The sequence below is a fragment of the Cavia porcellus genome, unplaced genomic scaffold (assembly GCF_034190915.1).
Source record: "Cavia porcellus strain 051 isolate PalLab524CR breed Dunkin Hartley unplaced genomic scaffold, mCavPor4.1 scaffold_1, whole genome shotgun sequence".
Lineage (NCBI taxonomy): Eukaryota > Metazoa > Chordata > Mammalia > Rodentia > Caviidae > Cavia > Cavia porcellus.
In genome coordinates, this window is record NW_026947484.1 from 194,403,392 (window position 1) to 194,422,564 (window position 19,173).

At 48.3% G+C, this 19,173-nt stretch overlaps 1 long non-coding RNA gene and 1 pseudogene across 1 annotated transcript; both read right to left on the reverse strand.

Moving 5' to 3' along the window:
* Positions 1–3,419: 3,419 nt before the first annotated feature.
* On the reverse strand, positions 3,420–3,519 carry LOC111757096 (U6 spliceosomal RNA; annotated as a pseudogene).
* A 5,843-nt stretch (positions 3,520–9,362) lies between these two features.
* Positions 9,363–17,969, reverse strand: LOC101788189 (uncharacterized). Its single transcript, XR_216321.4, has 3 exons — positions 17,485–17,969; positions 16,178–16,314; positions 9,363–10,848 (listed from the first exon to the last, which is right to left on the reverse strand). It is a non-coding gene; the product is annotated as an uncharacterized LOC101788189 (long non-coding RNA).
* Positions 17,970–19,173: the final 1,204 nt, after the last annotated feature.

Here is a 19,173-nt window from a genome sequence, read left to right on the forward strand (position 1 = left end):
TGAGTAGCAGCTCAGTGAGCCTGGCTGTCATCAAGCTAGTGGGGCAGGAAGGGAACAACTGGAGGCCAGGCTTTATGTGGAACAGAGACCAGAAGAATGCTATGTGGTGAGGACACTGGGTGTCAGGCGCTCCAGCCCATTCAGAGACTTGGAGCAAATTCCACCCACTGTTCTTTGCCTCAGTTGCATATCAGGACCACCTAGGGTGCTGCATGAGATGATAGAGAGGCTTAACTACCTCCCCAGCCCTGACATTATCCAATTTTTTTCTGGGGTCCTAACACCCTTAGATTCAGGAGAAGGAGGATGGGGGCCATTGAAATAAAGGGTTCAGTGTGAACAAAGGGACAGAGAGTTCCTGAAGGTTGTTCAGGAAACCAGAAAGAAACTTGGCCAAGTGGACCTGGGATGCCAAGTGTAAGAATTAGAATGTCAAAAGCCAATACCTGTAATCCCAACATTTAGGGGGCTGAGGCAGGAAGATTACTGTGATTTCGAGACTAGCCTGGGCTACACAGTGAACTCAAGGCCAGCCTGAACTACAGAGATCCTGTCTAAAAAAATAAAAAATAAAAAATAAAAAAACAATTATAAGATTGAAATGAGAGGGTTAGGAAAATATGTCCAAAATACGGCACCTAAGGTTACTGACAGACAGTAGCTGGGCCCAGAATTGGAAGGGGCAGGGAAACCTTCAAAAGAAGGTAAGAACTCTGTGCTAAGTCGATCCATCCTAACTGTTAGTGTCCAAGGGGGAAATATTGAGGCCGCGTTTCTGCTACCACCTTGGCCTAGACCTAAACAGCGTGGCCACCCAGCCATGGTGCTTTTTTCTTTTTCTTTTCAGTCTGTTAAAAAAGCAAAAGGAGCACATTATGCATGCTGCAACACGCATCACTGGCACCCACAGGCCTTGAGATCTTCTTTAAGGAGACTCACGGCCTTCAGGGTTCAAAAGCAATTTGCCCCGTCTGTTGCAAATAAATGTCACTTTCTCCTAGTGGTGATTACTGTTTACAAGTCTGCATCCTCCGATGGAGACAGAAAAGCAGGTCTGGTTGTAAAAAGGCAGTATGTTGCAGAGGGACTTAATATTTGTGGGAAGAAAGGAAGGGTTTTTCATTTGTTTCTGATTTGTTTTGTTTTGTTTTATTTTGTGGGGCTGGGAATTGAATACAAGGCCTTTGGACTAAGCTGTACCCTTGGCCCTTTTTATTTTAAGATAAGATCTTGCTATGCTGCCAAGGCTGGCCTTGAGCTTGCAGTCTCCTGCCTCAGCTTCCTAATAGCTGGGATTACAGATGTGTGTCACTTGCCCAGCTGAATGGACTCTTTCAGAACCCGCCTATCTCTCCTACCCCCCTTCTAAGGGACAGCTAAGGGTCAGCTGTGGAAGGAGTTTGGTATAGCGGGTTAGAAAAGTTGTCACAGAAGCTGAATTCTCCAAGAAGAGCAAGGTGGGGAGCCTTGGAGGACACTGGGTTGGGGTGGATGAGGACTCAGGAGGGAGGAGGAGAGAGGACACTAAAATTCCATGCTTAGATTCCCTGATGGGGCTAGTCTGGGCATAGCCCAGATGGCACCTGGCCAGTCCCCCTGGCTGTCCCTAGAGATCCTATCAGGGGACATGACTGATGGGTGGTACTGAGTCACGGGACCGCGGCCTGGAAAACAGTTCTAATGTTGAAACGGCTCAGGGGTGAGGGCAGGATGGGTCTAACTCACCGCCTGTGCTGACATCATCACCGCATTTCCTGTCTCCTACAGTCACCTTGCTGTCCCTCACTCACCAACCACCCTTTCTTTCATGTGTCAGCCTGACTGTCATCCCTGCATCACAACGCTTGCCCCTTTGGCACCTACGCTGTCACAGGCCACAGTTCCCGCCACCCTTACCTTCTGGCACTGACACACCCAGGGTTGTTGCCATCTGAACCGACCCTGTCACTCGTCAACTGCCTCCTCCTCACCCCTTTCCAGTTCCATTCCCATCCCACCAGACTGTCCTCACCCGTCTCTGTCACCCTGGGGTCTGGGCTGCCACTGCCACCTTTGCCTTTGACAGTTGTCGTTGCCATTTCCCAGCGTCCTCTCCAGCTCTTGCTGCCTGTTCCCTCCCCTCACCTAAGGCCTCGGGGTGACCCTTCATGCCTTCATGTCTCTGGCCTCCATGTCCGTTCACTGCCCCACCCCTCCTTCTTGTCTCCAGCTCCTCACACAGGTCCCTATCCAGGGCACAGCCCTCCCTGTCACCTGCCCTCCCAGCCTCTGGCCTCTCCGTCTGCCTCGCCCTGTGAGCTGTGCTCCCTGCCTGCGCTCTCTGTCCTGGCTGGGGTGCTGCATTCCCACCAGAGCTTGGCTGGGCCTCGAGGCCATGCACTTGGTGCCAAGTACTGAGAGGATTCTGCACATGATGTCAGCACAGGCAGTGAGTTAGACCCATCCTGCCCTGGAGTTTCTCGGCCTGGACCTTTGACACCTGGCGGTGCCTCTGCCCAGGCTGGCCTCAAGATTCCTATTTATTATGTTAAGTATTACTTTCCTTTTCAGTCTTCCCAGTGTCCCCTTGGACTCACTGTCACTGGATTATCTGCCTGCTATGGCTTCCTAGTTCCTGACACTTAGCACCCGTGATAACCGTGTACCCAGGGCTGTCTCTCCCGCTGGGCTGATGCTCTAGGTGGGCAGGGCAGTGACTGGGTCCCTCTGGGTCCCACTGCCAGACCCCAGGGACTAGCGCAGAGTCTGGCTCTGGGAGGGGCTCAGAAAATGTCTACTAAGGGAATAAATACCACGCATTCAGCCCTTCATCTGTGCTGGGCACTGTACTAGGTGCTTTACGCTTACTAACTTGAGTCACTTTCAGTCTCTTTTCTTCGTTGTTGTTTTGTGTGTTCCAAGGGCTTCTTAGCCAATTTGGCACAAACACTTCTGACGAAGTTCAAGCAGAGAAGCATGTCTTGTTATTCATCAGAAACAGAGGGTGCTTAGAGAAAGCCAGTTACTCACACAAGGAAAACACTTTCTTATATTTAGGATAAAGAAGCTGGGCATGGTGAGGCATGCCTGTAAGCCCAGCACTTGGGAGGCTGAGGCAGGAGGGGCATGAGTTTGTGGCCAATCTGGGTACATAGTGAGTTCAGGGCCAGCCCGAACTTCACAGCAAGATCCTGTCTCAAACAAAACAAAACAAAAATTAGGGCAAAGAGAAACTCAGTGTACAGTGTCACCTCTCAATTCATTGAAGACACTGGGGACAAATAGGACGGCATGAGGAGGGGCCTAAAGAAGACCTTTTCTGACCTCTGGCAAGGAAAAAAGAAATCCTCACTTCCCACCATAAAATTGTTGAGTTCAAGAGGTAAATATGCAATAATTAAAATAAATGCATATTTCTCATATTTGTTTTCTTCTTTTTCTTTAATATAGAATGCTTCACCAGTGTACATGTCATCCTTACACAGAGCCATGCTAATCTTCTCTGCAAAGTGAGCACTTGTTTTCTTTTTTCAAAAAAACAAGGTCTTGGTAAGTAGCTAAGACTGACCTTGACCTCACGATCCTCCTGCCTCAGCCTCTGGAGTAGTTGAGATTACAGGCATATGCCACCATGCCTGGGAATATTTCTCATATTCTTTCTCCCATTTATTTCACTTCTGAAGATTTATTCATGAGAAAATAACTAAAGATACAGAAAAAGCCTTTCCTCGAAGGTCTTCAATGCAATGTTGTTTCCAATACTGAAACACTAATGTGTTAAGTGGATATTTATGAATAAAAAAATGAAACATAACATTTAAAAAGCTGAAAGACCCGAGGTAGAGGTGGATGGCTATAATCCTAGCATTTGGGAGGCAGGAGGATCATGAGTTCACAGCCAGCCTGGCTACATAGTAAGAATTTCTCTCAACATTTTTTTGGGGGAAAAATTGGAAATAAACTAAATACTCAAAAAACAAAAAAACTAAATACTCAGAGGATAGATTAAGTGATGTATGGTTTGTCTCTTGGTTACTAAAATCATGCTTCTGAAGAGTTGATAACTATTCTAGAATCTTAGCATTAGGTGAAAAAGACATTATACAAACAGGCTGATTTGAATTATTTTCAATTATATTAACAAAATATTTAGAAAGTCGAATGGGTGAAAAGGGATGAAAGTATTAACAGGCATTATGCTGTCTGAATTGTGAACACGTTACTAATCTGTTTCGTTTTTAGACAGGGTCTTGCTATGTAGCCCAGGCTGGCCTTGGAATGCAGCAGTGATCCTCCTGCGTCAGCCTCCCAAGTGCTGGAATTACCAGCATGTGCCACCATGTCTGGCCAACTTACTTTTATTTCTAGATGTTTTCACATTTTCTTTGATGGGCATCATTTGCAATGAAACTCTTTATAAAAGAGAGGCAAAAATAAAATTTTATGTGAAAGTGGTACTGTTTTATAATCCTCTATTACTTTTTGATTTACTAGGCTGTAAATCCTGTGAGGCCGAGACTCTTGTCTGCTTCCTAGCGCCAGACTTGGTTGTTGAATGAAAGGCTGGTAGGGGAAGTGGAACACAATGGAGTTCATTAGATGTGCTTTTATGCTGCCTCTCTCACCTCTTTTCACTTTGGATAACCCCTCTCCGCACAGAATGTTTAAGAGCTGCCGCTCTTCTTTGAGGCAGGATATTACCGCATAGTGCAGGCTGGCCTTGAACTCTTGGCAATCCTCCTGCCTCAGCTTCCTGAGGGCCAAGAGCACAAGTGTGCACCACCGTGCCCAGCTGAGAGCTGCTTTTTTCTTTTTTAGACAAGATGTTGCTTAGTTCAGTCTAGCCTTGGACTTAAGGTGTTCAAATTTGGGGAGAACCTCCTGCCTCAGCTTCCTGAGTGCTGGGATTACAGGTGTGCACCACCACACCTGTTGTGGGAACTGCCTTGATCTACAAAACCCCAAAAAACTCTACACAGGCACAAAGGCACATTTAAGCTGCATTATGAATCTGAGAGCATCATGTCATAAACATGGAGATGAGACCCAATTACACAGTAGCCTGTTCCTCCCTTGCTCCCATCTCAGAGAAGGGCGCTACCCCAGCCAAAAGCCCGAGAGTTACCCCAGCTTCTCACTCCTGCTTTCCCACAGTCCACTGAGCTCCAGCCCAGCCTCTTCTGCTACCTCTGTTGTGACTCCCTTTGTTCCAACCATCAGCGACTCCCGCCTTTGTGACTAAGGTGGCCTCTAACCAGTTCCTCTGCCCTAGCCACTCTGTTCACCTCAAATCCTTCTGAGCGACAACGTGTTTTGAAGTTTTGTTTTGTTTTGTTTTGGTGCACTGGGATGAGCCCTTCTGCTTGCTGGGCCTGTGCCCTGCGCTGAGCTACGCCCCAGCCGGAGCTCGATGCCCCTCTCCACTCCTACCTTACCAAGAGCAGGTACAGCCCGGCTGACCTCTCCTGAGTTATGGTGCACGCCCTCCCTGTGCCAGAATTTCACAGCTGGCATTTGTCAGCCACCTCCCTCGGGCGTTTGCAGGAGTTGTGTCTTCTGTGGAAGGGAACGGGAGTGGGGAGACCACCTTTTCCATCTCCCACTTTGCTGTTGTTGAGATGGGGCCTTGATCTGTTCAGCTGGCCTGGAGGGCACTGTAGCCCAGGGTAGCCTTGAACCTGCAGCAGCCTCCTAGGTGCTGAGGTGCGGTACCATACCCACTGATCTGCCTCCGCCAGGCTGGCTCCTTCCCACCACTGCTGTCACAGTCACCTTCTTTCCTCCCTCTTTTCCTTGCCAAGAGCTTGATCAGTGCGCTCCTCCCGACTCCCACGGGTCCTGCACTTGTTACTTCTACTGTCCTCATTATTTACTTGGCAGCTTCCCTTAAGTTTTTCTGTCTAATGCACATCTAGCGCCCAGTGCTTAGAAGGGCTTCTGATGAATTCTGTGGAATGACTGAATGAGTAACGAATAAATAAAGTACCATGGGGTTACTATTTCTTAGTGCTTGTGTGTGTGTGTGTGTGTGGGGGGGTAGTTCTGTAGCAGGCCTGAGACCCTGGGTTTGATTCCCAGCACCAGAATGTCTAATGATGCTCCGAAGTGTTGGGTCTGCATGCCTGCAATCCCAGCACTCAGGAGGCTGAGGCAGGAGGGTTTGAGAGTTTGACGCCAGCTGGGGCTACAGAATGAATTCCAGGCCAGCCTGGTTTACTTGTTAGACTTTGTCTCAAAACATGACCAACCAAGCGTGGTGGCACATGCCTATAATCCCAGCACTCAAGCGATTGAGGCAGGAGGATCACTGTGAGTTCAAATCCAGTCTGAACTCCACAGTGCGACTCTGTCTACAAAACAAAACAAAAAACAAGGAAAAAAAAAAAAACCCAAATCAAATGAACATTTTAGGAGACTGAGGAAGGAGAGTAGCCAGTTTGAGTTTCTCTTGAGTAGCTTAGTGAAACTCTGCCTAAAATAAACATAAAAAGGGCTGGGAATGTTTTCACTGTGAAGACCCCAGTCCTCACTACTGTAAAAACAAAGCAAAATTCCAAAGTGGACAGAAAAAGGTTCCCTAAAAAGACTCAGGAGTTCTCCCAAAAAGGATATAATCATCTTATGACAATTCTGTGATTTAACACAGTGTGGAATTGACATGCAGGAGTGTGAGGTGAGTGTGCATCTGGGAACAGCGGTGGGCGGGTGGGCAGGAGGCGGTGGTGAGAGCCTTCTATACCATCTGTGCGTTTTACCACCAGCACTGCATGGCATCACTGCAGCCACCACTGTGCCAAGTAGCAGCAGACTGACTTTTTGATGGTCCTCACTCACACCTGCACCCGCACCCCACCCCCCAGGGCCTTGCACATAGTTTTCCTGCTTGTGATGCTGATGATGTACCCCCTCTTGCCAGCCCTTGGGGGGATTGCCCCCTCCCATTTAGTATGAGACGAGTAAGAAACCAGGGATTCTGCTCCTCTCCCACCTGTCCAGAGCTGGAATCCGGTTCCCAAAACTCTATGTCAAGGGCACCCTTTCCCAGAGCCAGGCCCATTGGCTTCCCTGCACCCAGTGCTTCTCTGCACCCTGTGGCTTCTCTGCTCCTCCTGGCTGCAGGCCGTGGGAAGGAGGCCTTCCTGCGCAGGAATGCAGGCCTCTGCATAGGATCCTACCTGACTGGGACTTAGTCCTGTCCTGGTCACTAACCCACCTCCAGGCTCCACCAGTTCCCAGGGCCTTCCTTTGCCCACCATAACACTTGAATGTTTGGTGAAGTGGGCCTCCGGTCCTTGCTGGGCTGAGGAGGACGCTAGCTGTGGGGATGAAGTTGCCTCTCAGGACCCCTCTTCCTGCTTTTCTCTAGTTGGATTGGATACACTGTCCCTAGGACTGGCTGGGTTGGGTCTGTCAGGCAGGAGGACAGAGGTAAGTCTGGACAGGTGGACAGAGGATCCTGGGCCCCAGGGTGGTGTGTGTGTGTGTGTGTGTGTGTGTGTGTGTGTGTGTGTGTATGTGTCATGGGGAGGATAGGCAGGAGTGGATCCCAGGCAAAGGTCAAGGATGGGAGAGGCGACTCCAGTAGGCCAGCTGCCTACAGTACTTGGTTACAGCCCTCAGGGACTGCAGGGATCCTTGCTGGACTGGGCAGGGTTATGGCTTCCCATCGGGCTGGGATTGCAGCTAGAGGGTGGAAGAGTCTTGAGGTGGGGTTACTTCTAGGTCGGGAGCCAAGGTGCCTTTCTGGGAAGGAAAGGTAGTGACATGAGATTAGGAGGGATCCAGGCAAGGTGATGGAAGGGCAGGTGACTATGTATCAGGGAGAATGAGGAGCCTCTTCCTTTGGCTGGCTTCTGAGGAAGGAAGGGAAACCCCGTAGCATCCGGCCCCTCTGTCAGAGAGAAAACCTCTTGTCAAAAGCCAGTGAAGAGGCTAGGATGCCCTGGGAGGCACGGCAGGGAGCCTGTGGCCCTCACCCAGAGTTTGGGGAATTCACAGCTGTGAAGGAAACCCTGGGACACTGGGCTTGAGTTAGGTTAGGGTTAGGTGCAGCTCTGCACCTCATTGGTTCCTCTGCGAACAATTATTCCTTAGTTTCTGCTCACCAAAAGGGGTCCAAAGACACAAGTGTTATCTGACTGGTCACCGGAGCCTGGGGAGTGTCCCTTATTGCAATTCCTTGCCATGTTCACAGCTGAAATTTGGGCAGAGTGGGGTGGAGAGGGGATCACCTGGCATCCAGTCTTCAGGGATTCCACACACCACTTGTTACACAAAGCCACCATTAAAAAATTAAACTATGTAAACATATAATTAAATTATTTAAAAAACAAAGGGAATATACAATCACTTCATAATTATTGCATTTTACTATTATCTGTACACTTCAAAGTATCGCTATCTACCGTGTCTTTAAAATAGGCTGTATAATGGTACACTGCTTACCACCTTCCTGTCAGGTGACATTACACTGTTCATCAGAAAACTGATCAACCACTTGTTTCGCTGACTGCGTGGAGGGGGAGCGGGCCGAATCCAGCCTGCAAAACTAAGAACTTTTTTTGATGCCTAGCCTGGGCTTAGATTTATGACCCTTTTGCCTCAGTTTACCGAGTATTTGGGATTGTGGGACCGTGGCACGGCACCCAGTTTGTAATAAAGGTTTAATCAAGCAGGTCCTGGTGGAGCACATCTGAAACCCCAGTTCTCGGGAAGCTGAGGTAGGAGAATTTCAGGGAGTTCCAGGCCAGCCTGGGCTACACAGTGATAACCTGACTCAAGAAAACAAAAACGTTTTTATCACAACATGAATCTGTTTTTTTACTTATATACTGTCCACAGCTGCTTCATACCGCACTGGTGCAGAGCAGTAGTTACGATAGAGACTATATGATTCACAAAGCCTGAAATATTTGCTGCCTTTTTTTCCCCTCAGACTCCTTTCTTTCCTTCATATTTATTGTTGTTACAAAAAAAGTGATCTAGATAGACATGGTGACACACCTGTAATTTTAGTACTCTGGGACGCTGAGACAGGAGGATTTGCAAGTTTGAGCACTGCCTGGGCAATTTAATAGGACCCTCTCAAAGAAAAGGAATTTTAAAAGGGCTAGAGTTGTAGCTTTGTGAGAAGGGCTTGGTCTCAACCCCAGTATTACAATTAAAAAAAAGAATCCTTGGTCTAGACTTAGGAAAGTAATAAAGAAAAATGTTAACAATGTGTACAGATTAAACTTACAGTGTGTGAAGTGTCTACAGCCATCATATTGTGACTAGCACAAAATATATTCTTTCAATACTTGAAAACTCCTGTTTCTGTCTTACTATTTAATGTAAATGAAAATAGCAATCATGACATGAGTCAATCAAGACATGACTCTGAATTGAATAGTAATCAAACATTTATTCATGGTCTTCTTTTTTACAAAGCTTATGAATTACAACCAGACATTGGCTGCAGATACAGAGTTGGCAAAAATCAAAGAAAGCAAGCCAGTGTACATGGCTGAGGCAAGAGGGTTGCCACGAGTTTGAGGCTACTGAGTGAGCCCAAAGCCAACCTGAGCTACATAGTGAGATCTTCACTTAACCAATGAAAAACAAAAACAAAAAAATCAGAGAAAGCCTTCTACAGAGCAATTGATTCTAAAATTTACAATAAAGAACATGCTGGGTATTGTGGTGCACACCTGTAATCTTAACAGAAGAGGCTAAGGCAGGAGGATCTCCATGAGTTCAAGACCAGCCTGGGATACATTATGAATTCAAGGACAACCTGTGCTACATAGTGAAGCCCTTTCTCAAAAAACAAACAAAGAAAGCAAACCAAACCAAAGCAAAACAACAATGGCTAAGGTCAGAGCCAGCCTGGACTATACTGTGAGTTCAAGGCCAGCCTGGACTAAATAGAGAGGCCTTTTCTCATAAAAACAAAACAAAACAAACTCAGTATATTTAGGTTTTTCTCTTCCTGGGACAGGGTGTTGTACTACCAAGATGTACCCCCAGTCCATTATTTTCTCCTCCCAGTGCTGGGAACTGAACCCAGGGCCTCTGTACTGAGCCACGTCCCCAGCCATGTTCTGTTTTTGTTCTGTCTTGCTCTGTAGTCCAAGCTGGCCTTGAACTCACCATGTAGCCCACGCTTGTACTGAGCTCAAAGGGGTTCCTCCAGCCTCAGCCTCCTGAGCACTGGGATTACAGGTGGGCATTGCCAGGCCCAGCAGGGCTTCCTATCTTGCTGGCTCAGCAGGTCCCACAGGTTGCTAGGTGACTCACCCCTTCTCCACAAGTGGCCTTTGTTCTGGAAAGGATAGGGGTACATAGGGACACAGCATCTCTGCATTCAGTTCATCTACTAGGCAGATATGCTGTGTGACACACCTGACTCTGGGACCTGGGTCTGTGCCTGTAAACACACAGGGAGTCCTGTGCACAACAGCACTCTTGTGGGTCTGACAGGGTGTGGGAAGGGTGCCCACAGTGTGAGCAGAGGGGCTGTGAGAGGCAGGCAGCACTTCAAGAGCACAAGAGCAAGGTGCCCCAAAGGAGGGAGGCGGCTTCCCAGCCAGTGGGCCACGAGGCAAGGAAGCAGGGCACTGAGAGGTGGGAGGGCACCTGACGATAGCTTGTCGTTAGTTCCCAGGATGGGCTTCTCTGGCCCGGCTGGAAGAGCCAGACCATGATGATGGTGATGGTAGTGACTTCTTAATCCTCAGTGGCTTCCCCATCCTAACCCCAAGAAGCTGCACACGCTCCACGGCCATTCAGGCAGGCCAGGGGTAGCAAATGGCAGGTGGGCATGGAGCCGTGGCTTTATTTCATCCTCTCTGCAGCAGGAAGGACATCTTTAAGGCTCCAAGTCTTGCTCTGGAGAAATATGGAGAGAGCACTTCAGCCTGAGGTCACTCATGGCCTGCGTAGTGTGGCTCTTGTTACTCTGTGTGTGTGAGCATAGCACACGGCTGGCTGTGTGGGTGCCCACCCCAGGGTCTAGGCCCCGTGCTGCCTTCCCATCGTGCTCTGCGATCTTAGCTCTGCCTGAAGTGGAGCAAAGATTCTGGCCAGGAGCCCAGATGCCTGTACTACTCCTCGCTGTCACTTAGTGACTATGGAGATGCTCCTTTAGCTTTCCCGCTGGGAGAGGTGACTCAGCCAGCAGTCACCCCCATCAGGTTACTTTACAAGACAGCTGGGCTTCAGGCTCCTGCAGTTAAAAAGTCCAAAAAGCCTGGTCCTGGGATGCTCATGAGAAATGGCAGCCTTCCTTGCATCGTACAGCTGAGGAGCTAGGAACTGCAAGCTGCTAACAATTTCCAGAGAACTTGCACCTGCCCTACAAGCCTCCTCCTCACCCCCCAAAATGTCAAGAATTTCGTTCTGAGGCAGAGCTTCAAAACAAATTACCAACGTGACAAGCCAAGACCTGCCTGTAGGGAGGCTGGGAAAGTCTCTCCACCCATCCCTGCCCCTAGGCCCCCAAGGGTGTGGAAGGTAGTGGGGAGGGGAAAAGGAGGGTGAAAACTCCCTAATTGAGGCCCCAGCTAGCTCACAGCCTTGTCTCTCAAGTCCCATTCCCACCCCAGCTTGCTTCCTCCCAGTTTCACACTCCTTGAACTCAGAGGTTTCATCCTGAGGCTGTAGGCTTAGTCACAGCAAACAGAGACAGCACTAAAATCAACAAAACAAGAAAGGAAGCAGCATAGGTGAAGTGGAAAAGAAAACTTGGAAACCACAATGAAGGTGTGTGGGCTGGGCTGCATGGAGCCGTGCCTCTCCCACAGCGCAGACCCTGTGAGTCCCCCAGAACCAGGGCAGCTAAGCGGTCTCAGGCCAAAGACGTGAGCATGGACTGCCAGCAGGGGGCGCGATGCTAACCTTTTGGAGGTGTAAAAGCCAGTGGGTGGGAGTCAGGGGTGGGAATTGCGCCCCTCTGAGGGTTCTGCTCAGTTGCTTCAGCTAGTAAGACACTAACTGGGGCCTGGGTAGTGGGTGGGGTGCGGGAACAAACGGGCTGCAACACGAGTGAGAAGCACCTGGCTCTCTGCCCTGGCCTTCTGCTTGCCTAGGACTCACGGACTTGGCGCCTCCGGTTCCTGGGGATGCCCAGGACGTCCCCACACCACCCACAGGCAGAGTCGGCCTCCTTGAAGAACTATCTCTTCCACTCAGGGTAGAGGGCACCTGGTTTTCTCAACGTGCATTTATTGCGCATTTGCTGAGTTCCTAGTGAGGGAGGAATCATTTAGAAATCAGATGCTACCACCCACAATGGGCCCAGCCGGCCAGGGCTGCCTCAGTAGGTAGCCTCCCCAAGATCCTGTCACGCCTGGATCTCCCTTTGCTCAGTGAACCTGAGCCAGATGCCTTTGATTGAGCTGGCTATTACATGATGCCTGGGGCAGCCCAGTCCCTAGATGCAACGGACCACTGGGGGTTCAAGTTCAGAGGGCGGGAGGCTGAAATAGAAGGGCCAGGAGACTGGATGTACCTGGCTGGAGACAGGGGAACCGCCTGGGCCTGACTCTTGCTTCTGTGGAATGAGCGTGCAATATTCTATCCCGGCCCTCTAGCTTGGTCTTGGCAGCAGCTGAGGGTGGTCAGAGCAGAGGTGGGTGGTAATGTAAATTAATGCAACCAATATGGAAATCAATTATTCAGGTTTCTTAAAAAGCTAAAATTAGAATTAGCGTTTGATCCAGCTGTACAACTCCTTGGTATACACCTGGAGGAATTAAAGTCAGCTTATCAGAGGAATATGCATACCTGAGTTTACTGCAGTATAAGATGCAGAATCAGCCTGGGTGCCCATCAGTAGATGAGTGAATAAAGAAAATGTGATGTGTATACACATTTGAGTATTATTCAGCCATAAAAACAAACAAAATTTTGTCATTTGCAAAAAAAAAAATGAGTGGATCTAGAGATTATCATGCTGAGCAAAATAAGCTGGACTCAGAAAAACAAGAGCACATGTCTTCTCTAATATGTTGAATCTAAAAAAAGATGACAAGAAAGTAGCAGCAAGACAATTATACAGAGGAAGAGAAAAAGAGGGGTGGGTGTAGGGTGGGTATCAGGAAGCACTGTGTTCTATGCATGCATAAACCTGCCAAAATGAAACTGATTAGCCTGCACAACTAACATGAACTCAAAAATGTGGGAAAAATTTTGCTGCATTGAGCTTCTCATTTAAAATGTTTTATTGTGCCAACGCCTGCAATCCTAGCACTTCAAAAGCAGGAGGTTCGCTATGAGTTCAAGCCTGCCTGGGCTCCATAGTAAGTTTAAGGCCAGCCTGAACTATATAATGAGATCCCATCTCAAAAAGAAAAGCAGAAATCAAACAAAAACTACAAAATAATAAATACCTTATTGTGGAAAGATTTTAAAATTGATTTAGGTAGAAATCAAAGGATACAACACTTGGGAGGCTGAAGCAGGAGGCTCCTTGCAAGTTCGAGACCAGCCTGGGTTACAAAGTGAGCTCAAGGCTAGAGAGACCGTGTCTCAAAAAGACAAATAATAGTAATAAAAAGGATAGACCTAGAAGGCAATAGACAGATGAGAGGAACTTGGCAATGGAGGGACCAGCTGTCACCTTTGAACACACTAACTGGTCTGTGTCACTAGGTGTGGGGCGACTTGACATTCTAGGTCTGCAGATGGGTAAATTAGAAACACAGCACACAGTGCCAGCTACAGAGAACTCTGCGCCATCGGACAACAAAAAAGAGTTGAACTGAAATAAAACCATACCACCAGAGTAAACATCCTGTGTATTCTAAGAAAAACTTAAATGGTGTTACAAGACAAATCTCAGTGCGGGACTTCCTGTAGGATCACGTTTGCTCCACAAATCAGTGACACGAGCTTATAAAGCTGGAGGACGGGGTGGTTTTTGTTCATGAGAATGTCCAACCCAACGCGCTATGTCGATCCTGATTCAAACCAACAAATCAATCAAGGAGATGTTTGGAAATTATTGGAGTGACTTTATCATTCCGTGGTTACTCACTGCATTAGGTCTGGCATTGTGATGCTGTAAGACAATGTTCCTATGTTGTAGCCATGAAGACTGCAGGCTGTGGGAAGGCAATGACAAAGTCACTGGAAATTGTTTTAAAAATACTGCAGGAAAAAGTAGGATAAATGAAACTCTGATGTCAAAAGTTGATGATTAAAGGCACAGAAACAGCATGGTGTGCCAGAGACCTCCAGTGTGCAAGGCCAGACCTCTGCATTGTGTGCAGGGAACAGTGCACCTGCGGAAATGTGGCAGCTTGTCGGGGGAGAGGTGTCACTGTGAGGGGAGAATGGGCGAGGACTGTACTCAGGGAGGATTCTGAAGAGACTGCTGGAGACGGAGAGATTTGGGATGTAGAGAAGGGGCAGAGCCAGCAGCACCAGAGTACGAAGCAGACTGAGGGCTCCTGGAGGGACGGGATCCGGCTAGAGGCATGATGGGGATGGCAGGCCTCAAGATGGGCTCAGAAAGGTGCCGGGTACAGGCTGTTAAGTGGGTTGGGTTGGAGCAGCCAAAGATAGACATACAAGAAAAAGAGGCTGGATAATTGGTCTCAAGCAGGGGAAGGAGCTGTTGGTGGGAGACAGAAATTGGGGAAACTGCTGCATCTGTGTGGCAGAAGGAGACACGAGGCTCCCTTCTGCAGCTTCTCATAACTTCCCATCACACACAGCAGGCACCCAAGAAAATGCTTTTATGTGAGGGCCCACAAAATAGTTCACTATTTAGCCCAGGCTGGTTTGCAACTTTCGATCTTCCCGCCTCAGCCTCCTGAGTGTTGGGATTACTGGTGTGCACCACCATGCCCAGCTTCTCACTTTCTTCTGTATTTATTCTTTCTTTCTTTTTTTTTTCTTTAGTGCTGGAGCTTGAACCCAGGGAGTACTGAGCTTCAGGCCTTGTTATTTTTTGAGGCAGGGTCTCATTAAATTTCTGAGACTGGCCTTGAACTTGGGATCTTCTTGCCTCAGCCTTCCAAGTAGCTGAGATTCCAGGTCCATGCCTCATGTCTAGTTACAGAATGTTTTTATTTGCTTAAAAAAGAAGAAAACAATGAACTTGTAAGCTGAGGAAAGAATTTAAATACATAACATTAATATATTTGCCTATCATCTTTTATTTTTTGAGGACACAGCCTCAGAAAGCAAAAATACCAGGTATATATATACTGAAACAGATTGAAGGTGGGATACCTATCAGATATTTGCACATTTGTACACCAGTGTTCACAGCCAACAAGGGGAAGCAACCCAAGTATCCGTGGGTGGATGTGATGGATAGATACAATGAGCCACATCAAAGGGTGGGATTTAATTCAGTCTGAAGAAGAAATGTGGCAGACTGGATCAAGTGGCACATGCCTGTAGTCCCAGCACTGAGAAGACTGAGGCAGGAAAATTGCTGTGAGTTTGAGGCCAACCTGAATTGCAGAGTGTAATCTTGTCTAAAAAAAAAAAGAAAGAAAGAAAGAAAGAAAGGAAGGAAGGAAGGAAGGAAGGAAGGAAAAAAGGAAAGAAGAAGAAAAAGAAACATTGTTGTTGTTACTGCTGGGTTGTGTGTGTGTGTGTGTGTGTGTTAAACTCTGGGTGGTCCTCACACTAAGGTATATCTCCAGTCCCTTTTTTATTTTGAGGTAGGATTTTGCTAAATTGCTCAGATGGGACTCAAATTTGCAACAGTCCTCCTGCCTCTGCCTCCCAACTGCTGGGATTACAAATGTGCACCATCCAGCCTGGTTCAAGAAGGAAATTCTGACACAGATGAGCCTTGAAGACATTATGCTAAATGAGATGAGGCCACCATAAAATAAAGAGCATGAGCCGGGCCTGGTGGAGCACACCTGTAATCCCAACATTCAGGAGGCTGAGGCAGGAGGATTGTTGGACCAACCAGGACTACAAAGTGAGCTCGAGGCCAGCCTGTACTTGCATAAGTGACCCTGTCTCAAAAAGACAAAAATAAAAAGAACAAAATAGATAAATAAAAATAAGATAAAAATAACATCAAATGACAAGTGCTGTATGATTCCCCTGCATGGAGGCTCTAGAGCTGTCAGTTTAGAGAAAGGAACAACGGTGGTTGTGGGGACTGGGGAGAGCGGTTGGGGAGTTGTTGCTAAATGAAAGTGCTCTGGAAGTTGGTGGCCCAACAGTGTGAATGTACAGTACTCACCATTTCCCAACTACGTGCTTACAGACATAAGACAGCAAACTATCTCCTGTCCAGCCAAAGAGAGAAGAATGGGGCCCAAGACTGCAGGTCTAAGGCTGAAGCCTGAACCTCCTGCTCTGGATATCACGGTCTCCCACCTGGAGACACAGAAGAGAAGTTTGCAGAACTAGAAGCAGACTGGGGTAATGTAAAATAGAAGCTATAGACACAACTGTCCCCAATGCAGATAAAGATATTCCAGATGATAAAACATAGTCTTCCATCTACTGATTATTATAGATTATTACAACCCCTCCCGCCAGCCTCTACCAGAGATCAAACCCCGGTTTCCCTCAGGACACCAGGAGAGGCTGACAGCCAGGCTACATCTCAAGTCCTACAGATCATTAATGTCAATAATTATGGACTAGCATTCTGACCACAGTGCTTTGAACCATGAGAAACTCCTTCAGGTTTTTATTTGTTTTGTTTTTGAGAAAAAGTCTTGGTATATAGTCCAGGCTGGCCACCAATTCACAGTGATCTTACTGCCTCAGCCTCCTGAGTATTGGATTACAACATGCACCACCACATCCAGCTTCCTGCAAGTCTTAAATGTGAGTTCTGTGGCTGATGGGAGCACAGCAGCTCCTCTGTGAGAAGGAATTTAGGGTGGGGGTGTAGCTCAGTGGGAGGGCACTTATCTACCACACTCAAGGCCCTGAATTCAGTTTCCAGTAACAACATACACGCGTGCACGCGCGCGCGCACACACACACACACACATGTTCACACAGGTGCAAGGAAAAAGAAGAGTTTATGTGCAACATTTAAATCACTGTTCTCCTTGTTAAGTAAAATAGATATAGACTTTAATTTTTTGTACTGTCATTAAAATTTTTGAAATGTTTTTAATTTAAAAATTTTTAACTAAAATAAGATGGCAAATTTTAAATTACAAATTTTAAATTGTTTTAAGCGCCAATTTAAAAAAAGTCAAGGAGGGGCTGGGGATTTAGCTCAGTGGCATACGCACCTGCCTTGCAAGCAGGCGGTTGTGAATTCGATTCCCGGTACCGATTAAAAAAAAAAGATAAACAAAACAAAAAAACAAAAATAAAAAAAGTCAAGGGCCCACAAAAGTCAGAACGAAGCCGCAGGATGTGGCTGAGGCAGAGTGTGAGGAAGACAAGAGGACAAAAGCCCCTGCAACGGGCTGACCCCAGTGGAGGTCAGTGCCAGCCCCGAGCTGCCCTTGCCTCTTGTTCAGGGGTGCTCTGGGGCATCCTCAAACTGGGCTGGAGCCAGAACACCTGGGGCTGACTCACCTGGATCTTGGACTGTGCCGGAGGCAGAGGAGAGAGTATCGGCCTGCCCAGCCCAGCTAGCTGGAGCCCAGCCTGCCCCTGAGGGGCCAGCTTGGGTGTGGAGGACCCTCCAGCGCCACAGGGAGAGGCTCAGGGATGGCGAAGACCCAGCTCACCCTGGATCTCCCTGTTCTTTCCACCAAGACTCCCTGGGTGGAACTCAGAGCCTGAGGGCGCTGGCAGACCACAGGCTGCCTCAGCGCTGCCCACGCAGACCTTTGGTGCAATCGCTGTTCCTGGAAAGCTGTCAATGGAGTCCCTCCCATCTTCTACCCATCTTCCTGCTCACTCACAGGGTTATTTCAAAGCTGCTCTCCTGTTGAAGAGGGCTTCACTGGAAGCATTTCCCGGGGTCTCTGCTCCCTGTCTGTCCTCAGGGGACAGCTATGCCTGGAGGGGCAGGCTGGTGCCAGGGCCTTGCCTGTCTGGAGGGACGTGGGAGGCTGTTCCCTTGGAGAGCAGTGTGAGTGGGGAGACAGGCTGAGCGGTGCTGGGCTGTCTCCCCTCTCAGGTTGAGCAGGAGAGGGCCGAGCATGTAACTTGCCCTGGGAGAGCTGAGATGGGCTCCCTGCCCACCTTAAGACCCCGTTCAGGCCCACATCCCCTGGCCAGATCAGATAGGGCACATTCCTGCCGCAAGCTGCCTGTCTCCTGGGTCTCTGGTGACGCAGACAGGAAAACATTAACCCAGCTGAATGGGCGCATGCACGACCCTGTGTATGTGTCCACACAGAGGATTTTACATGCACAACAAGACCCAGGTATGCACAATTACACACACACACACACACACACACACACACACTCACACACACTCACACACACACACACACACACACACCTATCCATGTGCTCACAGATAAAACATATGCACAGGTGCATACTCCCATCTAAACATATACAACGGCACAAATGCCTTCCACAGATGCAGATTCCTTCCTTTGTCTCCCCAGTTGCTTCTGCTGGTGGGAGGCCTTCCTGCAGGAAGCCTTCCTTGGTAGGCATGGCTTACACTACAAGGTGAAAGTCTGGACCTCAGCACTGCTTTCCGTCCCAAGTTAAGCAGCTGGCAGCAACTTTGGAGTAGACAAAGGCCACATTTAAATTCTGGTTCCTTGACTTGCAGAATTTTTGTCCTTAGCAGGGGGCCATGCCTGATCCTGTCTGCCTTAACCTGTGTTTGCTCTAGGCTGGAGGCTCATGCGAGACTCTGAGAAGCATGAGAGTTGGGGCTGGGGTGCTCGGGTCAGTCCTAGTTCTGAGTGATCTTGAGAAAGCTGCTACCTTGCTCTGTACTGAGAAGGGAATTTGGAAGGGGACGTTTACTCCAGTGAAAGCTTAGCTTCTTTTCTTTCCTTTTTTTCTTCAGTACTGGGGTTCAAGCGAGGACCTGAGGACCTGGCACTGAGCTGCCTCTCTGGTCCTTTTTATCTTTTTGAGCCACGGTCTCACTATGCAGTTCAGGCTGCCCTTGAGCTCACTTTGTAGCCCAGGCTGGCCTGGAACTTACAGTGATCCTCCTGTGTGCCACCATACCTGGCCCTGTTTAAATTTTGAGACAGAGTGTCACTAATCACTGAGCTGCTAGCTGGGCTAAAACTTGTGATTCTCCAGCCTCAGTTTCCCAGATTGTTGAAACTGTGAGTGTCT